Source organism: Coturnix japonica, chromosome Z (assembly GCF_054131305.1).
Source record: "Coturnix japonica strain WE chromosome Z, WE-NBRP24, whole genome shotgun sequence".
In the NCBI taxonomy this organism is placed as follows: domain Eukaryota; kingdom Metazoa; phylum Chordata; class Aves; order Galliformes; family Phasianidae; genus Coturnix; species Coturnix japonica.
In genome coordinates, this window is record NC_140702.1 from 60,276,930 (window position 1) to 60,287,836 (window position 10,907).

The following is a 10,907-nucleotide window of genomic DNA, read 5'->3' on the forward strand; positions in this document are numbered from 1 at the left end:
TGGTATGTTTTGAAACCTGATTAGGAAAGAGATGCAGTTTTTGACATAGTTGCCTGTGTCTGGGTGCTAATCGCAGGGGATGAGCTGGAGGGTGCAGACCACAGGGAGACCACAGAGTGGCTCTGCTGGTTTTGTCTGCTCTGTAAGAGCACCTCTTGTCACAGGGCTGGGCTTGGTTCTTAGTTAAAATGTCCTAGGAAGATCGTCACTACAGTGATGTTCATTGTCTTTCTGGACATATAGAACATCTCTCCTAGATGAACCCCCTTGTTTTTGAATAAGAAATTGAAAACCCAAGAGCTGTCACAGCCCAAACATGATCTTCCCCAGTGAGCCACATCTTCCTTGCTATATAAATGCCAGACTATTACAGTTTAGGCTATTACAGTTTAGGCTATTACAGTCATCAGTCCACTTACTCCAATCTTCATGTACAACATATTGATGTCCCATGTCGTTATGCCAGTTTCCTGCTTGCATCAAGGCCATTCAATTAAAATTATTCTTATCTCAGATACCTGATCTTACAGAAATGAGGAGATTTTCCATAGCTGGAAAGATAATAAGTCAGTAAAGTGTTGCTCAGGTTCACAGAAATTATACCCTTTGGTATGCTGAAAGGTATCATCAAATGCAGATTGTTCATGTATTCACACAAGACAGGCATCTAAATCTCCATCCAAAGCTCGGTTAAAGGTGAATCTCTCAAATCTAAATCCAAAGCCGGATATACACAGCTCTAAATTTAATTCACTATACCAGCAAATGCTCTCAAGAGCTTAGACATCTTGAACACACTGCTGTAGTTTTGAACTCGGAGGCACAAGATTTCTTTTCCCACACAGCTCTCAGGCAAGGTAACAACAGATTGCAAGTGTGTGATGAAACACTGCGTCCTTGTCATTTTTCTTCACAACTGAGCTATTTTTTTTTCTGAGGGAGAGGCCAGTGGGTGGAGCAAAGGGACTCACAGTTATCTGCACACATAGTGGTCTATAAATATGGTAGAAAGAGCTCTATAAATGCTGTCACATCCGAACCAGAAGAAGCATGCATCTCGTACCTGAGAAATTTGGATAACTGAGGCTCAGCACAGAAACCAAATGCTCTTGTAAAGCAGAGAAACACTGAAAGAGAAACCCTGTATAATGTGTCCATTTTGCCTTTGGCTTTTGAGTTAAGGAATTTTTGCCTTAAGAGTTTATGCTGCTGCTGCAAATTTTTATTTCATTAAAAATGCATTTCAAAAATCAGAAGTTGTTAAAGTCACATGAGAGTATTCATGATGAGAAGGATAGATGATTCAGAAAACTAGTAATGGCTTATGAGTCCTTTCACCTTTTAGGTGACTGGCTTAAACAGAGCTCATTGCTGACCAGCTATTAAGCTTTGCTTTGAGTTTTCTCAAGTGAAAACCAAGGATCTGGCTTTACCATGTAGTGCCATGATGCAGTTTGCAGAACTGCTATTCTTCTGCACATGTACAAAGATGATAGGACCCCAAATAGCAGCACCCCAGCTGCAGACAGAAGTGTGATGCAGATAAGAGGATCCCAGAATGCATTTTTTGGCATCAGAAAGATGGGAAAAAGATCATGCATGAAAACTCTGGACTGCTCAACAAGCACAAAGTCCAGAGCTCAGACACTGGGGGATACTGCTATGGAGATCTGTTACAGCAAAGGAATCACAGTCTCTTGGGGTAGCACAAAAATAACACCTTATTTTTTCCATCAAGTGCTGCATTCAGTAGGGGGTGTATAAAATCAGATCTTCCTATGCATTATAGCCTTGATAGTGGGATATTTATTCTTCCTCATGCATCTGGACAGGAAGTCAGATTATCAGACTTCTTAGTGGAACTGGAAATTCCAAGTTATTGGTGTCAAGATAGCAAAATACTGTTTATTTTGTTTAATCTCTCCAAGCTACATAAAATTATTTTGGATATCTGAGCCAAAACTTCTTTCTTTTAAAAATTCCTTTAAAATTGTTTCTCAGGGGAGTGAGTGCTCACGCCTCCACACCATCATGCGTGGTCTTTCCCAAAGGATGAAGATTGATTTAGCTCAACTTTGGCTGCAGCATAAAGGCAGTGCAAGGCTCACACTGGCCTCTACCATCAACTTGCTCCTTAGTTATTTCCTAAAGGGGAAGAGACATCCCAGGCCACCCCCTGCACCAGTTTTAGCACTTTTGGGACAAAAGACTTTCTGCTCTGACTGGCCTCTACTGAGACTTCTGTAATGAAGGGTCCTCAGGAAGTCAGGTCTCTCAAGAGCCTTGGAAAACAAGCACTCCATTCCGATGAAATATTAAACTTAGCAGCACATTGTTGTGCAGATAGGAACAGATGCATTATCCCTTTACAAGGCATAAAACGATTTTATTGATCTGCTCTTAACATAGATGATCCATTTTGGCATATTTACTCCTATCCAGGAAGAACATAAGTAAAATCTCACGTGAAATCTGCTCACTATGATGGGTGCCTCCCTCTGAAGGTGCTCTGAGCGCAGAACAAAGTATTCCTATTGCAAAGGTCAGATATTCTTTGCTCACGATCACTGAACTACTGAACATGTCTCCTAAAGTCTTTACAAAACTGGATCAGAAAAATGTAGAAATTCTGTGAGAAAAAAGCAAGGGAAAAAAAAAAAAAAGAAAAAAGTTTTTGTGCATCTTATATCTGAATCCCAGTTTCTCTTCTCCTAGATGTTGCCTCACTCCTATATAGACATACATTTGATCCTGAGAAAATCTGGCATGTTCATCATATGTTGCTAGAAGATAATGAGGAATATGAGTCATGGGAGAGTGGATAATAAACACACTGGAATTTCCAACTCTTTCTGGTAGGCATCTTACTGATATCATGGCTTATTAAGAACATTACCATTTTATCTTGTAAATAGCTTACTTGAACTCATCCTCCCTTTAAATGCGTTTTCTTGATTATTTCCAATTCTAAGTCCTTGATAAACTTCCATTTCCAATATTATTCTTTGGTGAAGTATTTGTGGTTTTTATTTTGAAAGGAGGAAGGTCTTTGCAACTGTCTTTCAGTTTTTATAAGGTGAGACATGACTGTCTGCAGAAAAAGTCAGTAGTTATTATCTCTTCACTATTTTATGTGAGTTTTTGTTTCTATGTGCATTTCAGGCTTTTCCTTCATCACTGATTTTGCTGCTTGCATCCTTCAGAAGAATCAAGTTTCTTTAAATATTTGTATCAAAGCAAATAGTCAAATCCAACTTGTAGGAGGAAGAAAACAGAAATGAAAAGATGCAATAAATGCCTTCAAAGGCAAGTGAGTTGCTTTGCGAGACTCGGTGTTCTGCGGTTTCTGTGTTTAGATGAGGCACTGCTTGCATATCCAACAGTTTGTAAACAGCCCAGATTTTTCATCCACAGTCCAACAAGCAGATAACAGAGCACAGGCTCTGAAATCTGGACTAAAGAAAATTAACCAGTTGGCAGCAACCTTTGTAAGGAGAAGACAATGACTTTCAGAGGATTTCTCAATCACACCTTACTGATTAAATTAATGGATCATTATGGGTCTCCTGCACACAGACATCTTGATCTAACTCAAAATTTGGTACAAACTCTCAGTTGGAAGCACAAAACTGGCTTCACTTCTGTGGCTGCATTGCATAAGCAGCCTATCAAAGCTTGCAGCCATGTTCTTCATTCTGCAGAATGGCTTCTTAGTCTGGGTACAGTCAGGTTGATAGGCCATTTTGCCATGTACACTATGTGCATGGCCTCAGAGCAAATTCAGGCTGTGGGAGCAAGCACTGCTGTGCAAGAAATCAAAGAGCCCAGCACTGCAGATGTTGACTCTTCAACTCTAGTGACTTTTTCTGCACTGCGGGTGCCATTGAGGAGGAGCAGGGATGCCTGTGAAGCCTTGGGATGTCTTCCAGCTGCTACTGAGGAGCCGTGAATCAGCTCCTGAGAGAGCCAGAGAGGACAGGGCAGCAGTGGCAAGGCTGGGGATGGGCAGTGAAGGTGAGGGGTGGGTCAGCTCTGGGACAAAAGGGCACTGGACCCAGGGACCACCTCTACACACAGTCAGGAGAGATTTCCCCCTTCCTAGCTCTCTGCTCATTTGCTCTCCCCTTCCCCTTGGGATGCATTTGTTGCCATTAAGCTCATATGCAACTTCAGGGGCACAGGCTCTGGGTGGAGGAGAGTTCTGCACCAAAGCTGGTGGCTCTGGTGTCCCCTGCACATCGTCCCTCCTCCCTACCAGTTTGGGTGGCACAGAGCATCTTCCTCCATGCCATTTCCAGTTCTGCTAGACACGTCCAACCCCCAAACTTCCAGAAGGTCCTAAGTTAGTCATGTCTTGGAGAACCTGTACCCAAGGCACAGTAGAAAGGTCTGCATGACAGCTGCAAGCAGCACTGAGTATGAGTGGCAGTACTGCCTGTGATCATCAACATCCGTAATGCAACACAGACAGCATTGCAAATGAGTTCCAGCTCTGTTTGTTGGTAGTTACACCTCAGTTTTATACAACTGTCCTCTCTTTTGTTGATTTGGAATTGTTTTGCAATTTCTCATCATCCTTCCTGGCTGTTTGAAAGAGTGTAGGAAGTTTGAAAGAAAGTTTGAAGTAGCATATAGATGGTCAGTAGTTCAAGGGCGATTTTAATCCAGATGATCCTGACTACTATTTTAAAAACTATTTATCCAAATGTGATTGGACTTAACAGCAAGAATTTGCAATATCTTCGACCATACGTGAATGTTTTTCTTACCAGATTTCATGGGGAAACAAAAAGCGGCAGGGTTATTATGTTACTTTTAATAGAAATAATCTCAAAAGTCATGAGCTTCTGTCTTCATAAATATTTATTATGAAGGTTCCATTTGAATGTGATTAGATGTTAAATAGCAATGTTCTGATGAAAATTTCAATTTTATGATAATAACAAGTGGCATTTGTCTTTAGAAGAAGGCAAGTATAAGATTATTCAGATCCAAAGCCTCTCTACCACATTATCTTGCTGCTTCTCTTTCTCTGAGCACAGAGAAATTAATCTTTGGGGGAGAGATCTGGGGGTATAAAGTACAGTCTACTTTGGAAGGTGGGTGTAATTCCATTAAGGCTTATTCTACTTAAACTCCAGATTCTTTTTCTTAGGTATATCCATTACTAATGAGTTGTATAAAAGTATCTAAGTGTTTCTTCTCAGTAGCTCTTAGCACTGTTAATGGTTTATAATACATTTATTGCTTTTTCACCATCACAGCCCAAAGGCTCTGTTGAGATGACATTTTGGCTCCGGACAAGTGAGCCACTAAGAACTAAGAAATTATCCCTACAGAAACAAAGGGCAAAGTTCCGATCAAAGTCTGAAATGACAGCAGGGAACATGTGAATGACAAAGAGGAGAAATGTTATACAATAAAGGCATACACTGTATTCAAAAAGGGACACTCTCTTAAATTTTATAATACATGAAAGATTCTCACTTTCCTTAAAACATCACTACTGTTGATTTGTCTACGTCTTGTAGACATACATGGGAAAAAAAAAATCACAATTATTATTATCACCAAGTGAGAGAATATTCAATATTCCTGCATAAAATGCATGGAGGAACAAGAGGAAAGAGCTGAACAGGACAAGAAAAATAATAACTAAATACAGACATTTTGAGGCAGTGACTATCCCTGGTCTGTTTGTACAAATAATAACCATGCAGGCCTTCAAATTCAGTGGTGCTGCAGATGCTACCAAGACAGCAAGCATACTCTGCACTGCATGTGACAGAAGAGCAGCTTCAAGGGGAAAAAATGTGCATGGTTTGAGTTTAAAACCAGCGCTCATTTACATTAAGAGATCAATCAGTGGGAAAACCCAATCAGCTGTGCTAGCCCATCAGTGAGCGAGCTAATTGAATGCAGAGCACGGCAGAGTATGGGTGGCCTCCTTCCTCTTTCATCTCTGCGCAAAGTGTGCAGCAGCACTGGGTTCCCCCTTTGCACACCAAGCCTGCGCCTGCTGAGCAGCAGCTCTTCCAGACAGCCTCTGGTTCTGTGAGCCCATGGCACCTTCAGAACCAGCCTGCTGTGCAGGCTCAGCACCACTCTGCAGGAGCACGGTGCCAGAGCCAAGGTCCAGCCCCATGGTGCGCGGGGGCTGGAGCAGATGTGTCTGCGTGCAGCGTGCAGTGCTGCCAGCTCCCTAAATAAACATGCTTACATAACATGAAAATCATCCCACCTTCCCCCCTAGGTTCTTTTGGCAGGAATGCTCACAGGAAATATCCTGTTAGTGGAGATAAAAGGCATGATTTACTCTGTTCCTGATAATGCATAATTGCTTAATCTCAAGCACATAATTAAACTCCATTGGGAAGGTTACAGTGACAAAATTGCTGAGCAAAGATGAGCTCCCCTAGAGAGGCAATCTTTGCATCAGCTGTATTTTTTATAATGGGAACAAGGGGAACACAACTAAAAAGCTGGAATGTTTGGCAAGAGCTGTGCAGTCCTGGGCTGATAGGCTGGACACAGCCCGTAGACAGTGGCAGAGGGAGGCAAGATAAGATTTTACACTAACAGAGCCACACTGAGCTGTTGGTGGGAGCAGCTCTGGAGATGTGCAGTGAGAAGGTGCAGTGAAGAACTGCAAGAACTGCAGAACCTGTTTTTGGGATTGAGACCCCAGCATCCCATGGCTGTGCTGACCCTGTTGAAAGTGGGTTGTGCAGGGCATTCACCCAAGGCTAGGTTTTAAGAAGAGTCCTTATAAGCAAAATTTATGAAGACCCATCTGCAGGATAGCAGGATGTATGTAAGGCACCTGAGCAAGCAGCATCCCTGGGGCAGTCCAAGTGTATCTTTGTGGTATAAATGCAGGACAGCTGCAGCAACCCATGTCCAACAGAGCAAACACACCAGGGTGGCACTGCTCCCCAGCATGGAATCACAGAATAGTAGGGGTTGGAAGGGACCAGGGTTTGAGATCACCCAGACCAACTGCTGAAGAAGGTTCCCCACAACACGTTGCACAATCTGATAGCTACTGTCGTGCTCTGGTTCTGCCCTGCAGTGCAGGAACAGGCCTTTAAGGAGTGAGTTGAATCAGAAAGCTGTTCTTGCCACTGATGGAAGGCTATTTTGCCAACACGCATGAGTCATGATGTCTTTTATTGAAACCTGTTCTCCAGTCATCTGGAAGCCAGCAGTAAAGATATTTTTTAATTCCTTTGTCATGTAAATTCAGTGTCACTGCTGCGTGAGGCACCCTCCACAAAAGAACAGTAGTTTACTGAGATTGTCAGAGCCTGGTGTGCATGTCCACAGCTCTATGGCTTCCTTAAAATCTGCGTAAATGAATGAAGTCCTGTTTGCACATGGAAGAGCACTGCATTCATTTTCATTACTGATGATGAAGAAAGCCTGAGAGCGTTAAATAAAAAACACAAAAAACCTTCCATACACAAGAGCTGCTGTGTTCCCAGCAGAAAGAAGACAGTCAGTTCCAGTTTGGAGAGCTGGTCTGTAGTACTGCGAGTAAAGAACATCACTTTGCAGGCTGTACAGCAAAGGAAGAAAAATCTCTGCTTCAGAAAATGGTGCTTGCTTTGAGCTGGCAAGAGCTGTTTCAATAACAGGTTGTGGAGAATGTTATTTCAAAGTTCTGAAGTCTACAGAGTTTTGGAAGCCGTTGCTGAAATTTCTATCCAAAAGTGATTTAACTTCCCCAGTAAGTGATGTGTACAAATGGCACACACCACTAAACCACATACGCACGCAATGTATGAATTCCCACATTCTTGACTTCCCATTTCAGCTTTAACATTTTTTTCCAGTGTGAAAAGAATCAAGCTTGCAATAGGACGTGTGTATAAATGCCAATGAAATAATCAAAATCAGCTGTTATTTGAAAATTATGGAGCCTGGAGTATTTTGTTTAGGTACTTAATGATCTCATAAATTGTTTCTATCACTGTGGGTAACCAGCTAGTGGTGGAACTCTGTATGGCAAATCTATTCTGGGTTTCTTTTGGCTTTTTTTTTTTTTTTTTGGTACCATAACCTTTTATGGTGACCCAAAGAGTTATAAAGTCACCAGGATCCATGGGGCAAATTGTTCATCTGTGAACTGATTTCTTGTGGTGTGGTAATTCATCCATTTTAAAAGTATTTTTATTGCTGCTGCCAAAGTAGAGATGTGGTCAAAAAGGAGTAAATGCTCGTGTTTGATACTTTTCTTTGCACCCACTTGTTCTGTTATGAAAGAATGATTTGCTGGGACGACATGGAAGCAGAATGGTGACAGTTTGCCATGTATGAAAGGTTTCTGAAGCAAAGAAGAATTCCTCTCAATCAACCTGAAAGTACAAAGTACAGCACTCAAAGTTTTTAGGAGAGAGCTTTCTATTGAGATTTTGTCAGCATAATTACAGCAGGAATAAATTTACCAAAATAAATCTTCACTTAATAGATGTCGGAGCTGTCATCTTTAACATTGTTTATGTATTATACAGGAAAAGAACGAAGCAAAGAAGTGTTTCATCTTGTTTAATACCCTAAAAATAACACCTCTACCCTGATAAATAAGAAGGGACATAATATAATACCTGGAAGAAAAATATTTCATTTTTGTTGTGGTATTGCTTATAGTGAGTTCATCTGTACCTGCGTGAGGATGTTATGTTGTAGTGCAGAATGAAGAATCTCATTTCACCTGGAGGAAGATTCTCATTGTTACCTCTGTTACATATTTTTTCTCCTTCTCAGTGCTGAATAGCATCATTCTTCCTTGAACACATAGGAAGGTGTATGGGCCAGGAAGGCTGCATGTCACCTTCTGAATTGTGAAAGCAGCACAGATATCTGTTATATTATATTTTATTTCCATATCTACTTCTTGAGTCCTTCCTTTCAAGGGGAAAGGTTGTGCTAAGGGCAGATCCAGAATGGCAGTTCTTCCTTTGGCTTCAGGACTCACCCCAGCAGCATGTGCCACAGCCAGGGTTGATGTGGACCCTGTATATTAAGGGGCAGAAATGGAGACCTGAGCATGACAGTGAAGAACACATTTATTTCAAGCAAATCTGCATCTTCACATATTTTACTTCCTCTTTTGTTTTCTCACTCTTGCACTTCAACAGGCTGCTATCATCTGTTGCAACACAGACAACAGCCAGCAAGAGCAAGCAAGTTAGAGGTTGTTACCCAGGGGACCTGAAACTTACAGTGTTGGTCATGGACCCTGAACCTGCCTGCAGCCCAGTGGACACATGTTTTATGTTATCCACACCAAGTAACTACAAACCATTTGGAGGTAACAACAGTCCTGGGGAAAATGCAGCATTGCTACTGCCAGTTGCCATCACTTATTGCAGCTGTAGATTCAATTCTAGAGGGACGGGACTAGGACCTGAAGTATCACTGAAATACCCCATGACAGATACAAATAATGCAAAAGCAATTAATACTTTTCCCTGATCTATGATGACTCTGCTCCCTAGTGCAGTAGAGTGGCTAGAAGAGCAACCTCTCTAATGGTATCTAAACACTTTCTAAGTGGCTTTCCTATTAAGGTTATGCAACACCCAGGGCAGTCCTCTGCAACATGATGTCAACTCTGGCTCCTGGCCTGACACTCACAGTTACACAACAGGACAGGACGAGAGGAGAACACGGAGATGCTCTGGGGCTGACAATTTTTCAAATACAATTTAATCACACAGTTTCTATTGCAGTCAGTTGTGAAAAACGTCAGAGAGATAAACATCAGCATGGAGAGTTCAGGTTGAACTAAGACATGCTGGCCTTCTTCCTTTTTGTTATATTACTCTTTACTCTTTTCATGTATCTGTCCTGATTTTCCCTCTCTTGAATCTTGGCAGAGGTGCAGAAAGAAGCTCAGAAGTACATAGCATACAGCTGAGTAATGCTTCACTAAAGGAAGGGAACCTTTTTTATTCAGTTTTTCATGATTTTTATTACTTTGTGCAAGAGCTGTTAACCTTCAGGACCTCCTGATATTAGCATTCCTTCTGCACTGGTTAATTGTGCTTGTTGCAAGAAGCACGTGGAGAGGATGTGGGACCACCACTGGTGGAGATGTTCTCACTGTCACAAGTGGGGAAGGGGAAGGCCTCTCCCATGTTGCACCACCCAAGCAAAGGGAACAAAAGAACTCAACATTTTTCCTCTCTGCCCACTTACCCCAGCATAGCAATGAGTGCTGGACAGTCATGGAAGAGAGTCTGAGATGGAGAAAACCCCCAGACATCGCCCTCACAGGCCATACTGTGCTGTTCATTATTTCTGCTGCTGTTCAGAGAGATCAGAGCTTCCAGTCTGGAAACATGAAAACATTTCTATTCTCCTTCAGGCTGGATATTAGGAAGAAATCCTTCTCAGAAAAAGTGGTGGTGCATTGGCATGGGCTGCCAAGGAAGTGGTGGAGTCACTGTCCCTGGAGGTGTTGGAAAGGGCAGATGTAGTGGTACTTAGACGATCTTAGAGATATTTTCCGTCCTTCAATGATTCTACGACTCAACGTAAAGAAATTGTGTATTTGGCCCCAGTTGAGGAGGGAATTGCCCAGGATGAGCAGGGATGCAGGTAAGTTAAGGACACTATCTTAGTGCCAGCAAATACAGAGGGAGAAGAGACACAACACGCACTGTTGTCTGTGGTCCAGCTGCTTGTCTCACTATGTGAAGGGAAAATCTTTGACCATCCAAGTTCTCTGGGAAATCGCCAGGAGCCCAGCAATACATGGAGCCTTAGGCTGCCCTGTTCTTCAACTGAACACCTCCAGAATGTTACTTATTTCCTATTTTCCCATCACCATGTGTACAGAGTTTAACCAGTCATTTATTCACTCGATCAGGAAATTGCATTTGGCTGATGTGTATGAGCCC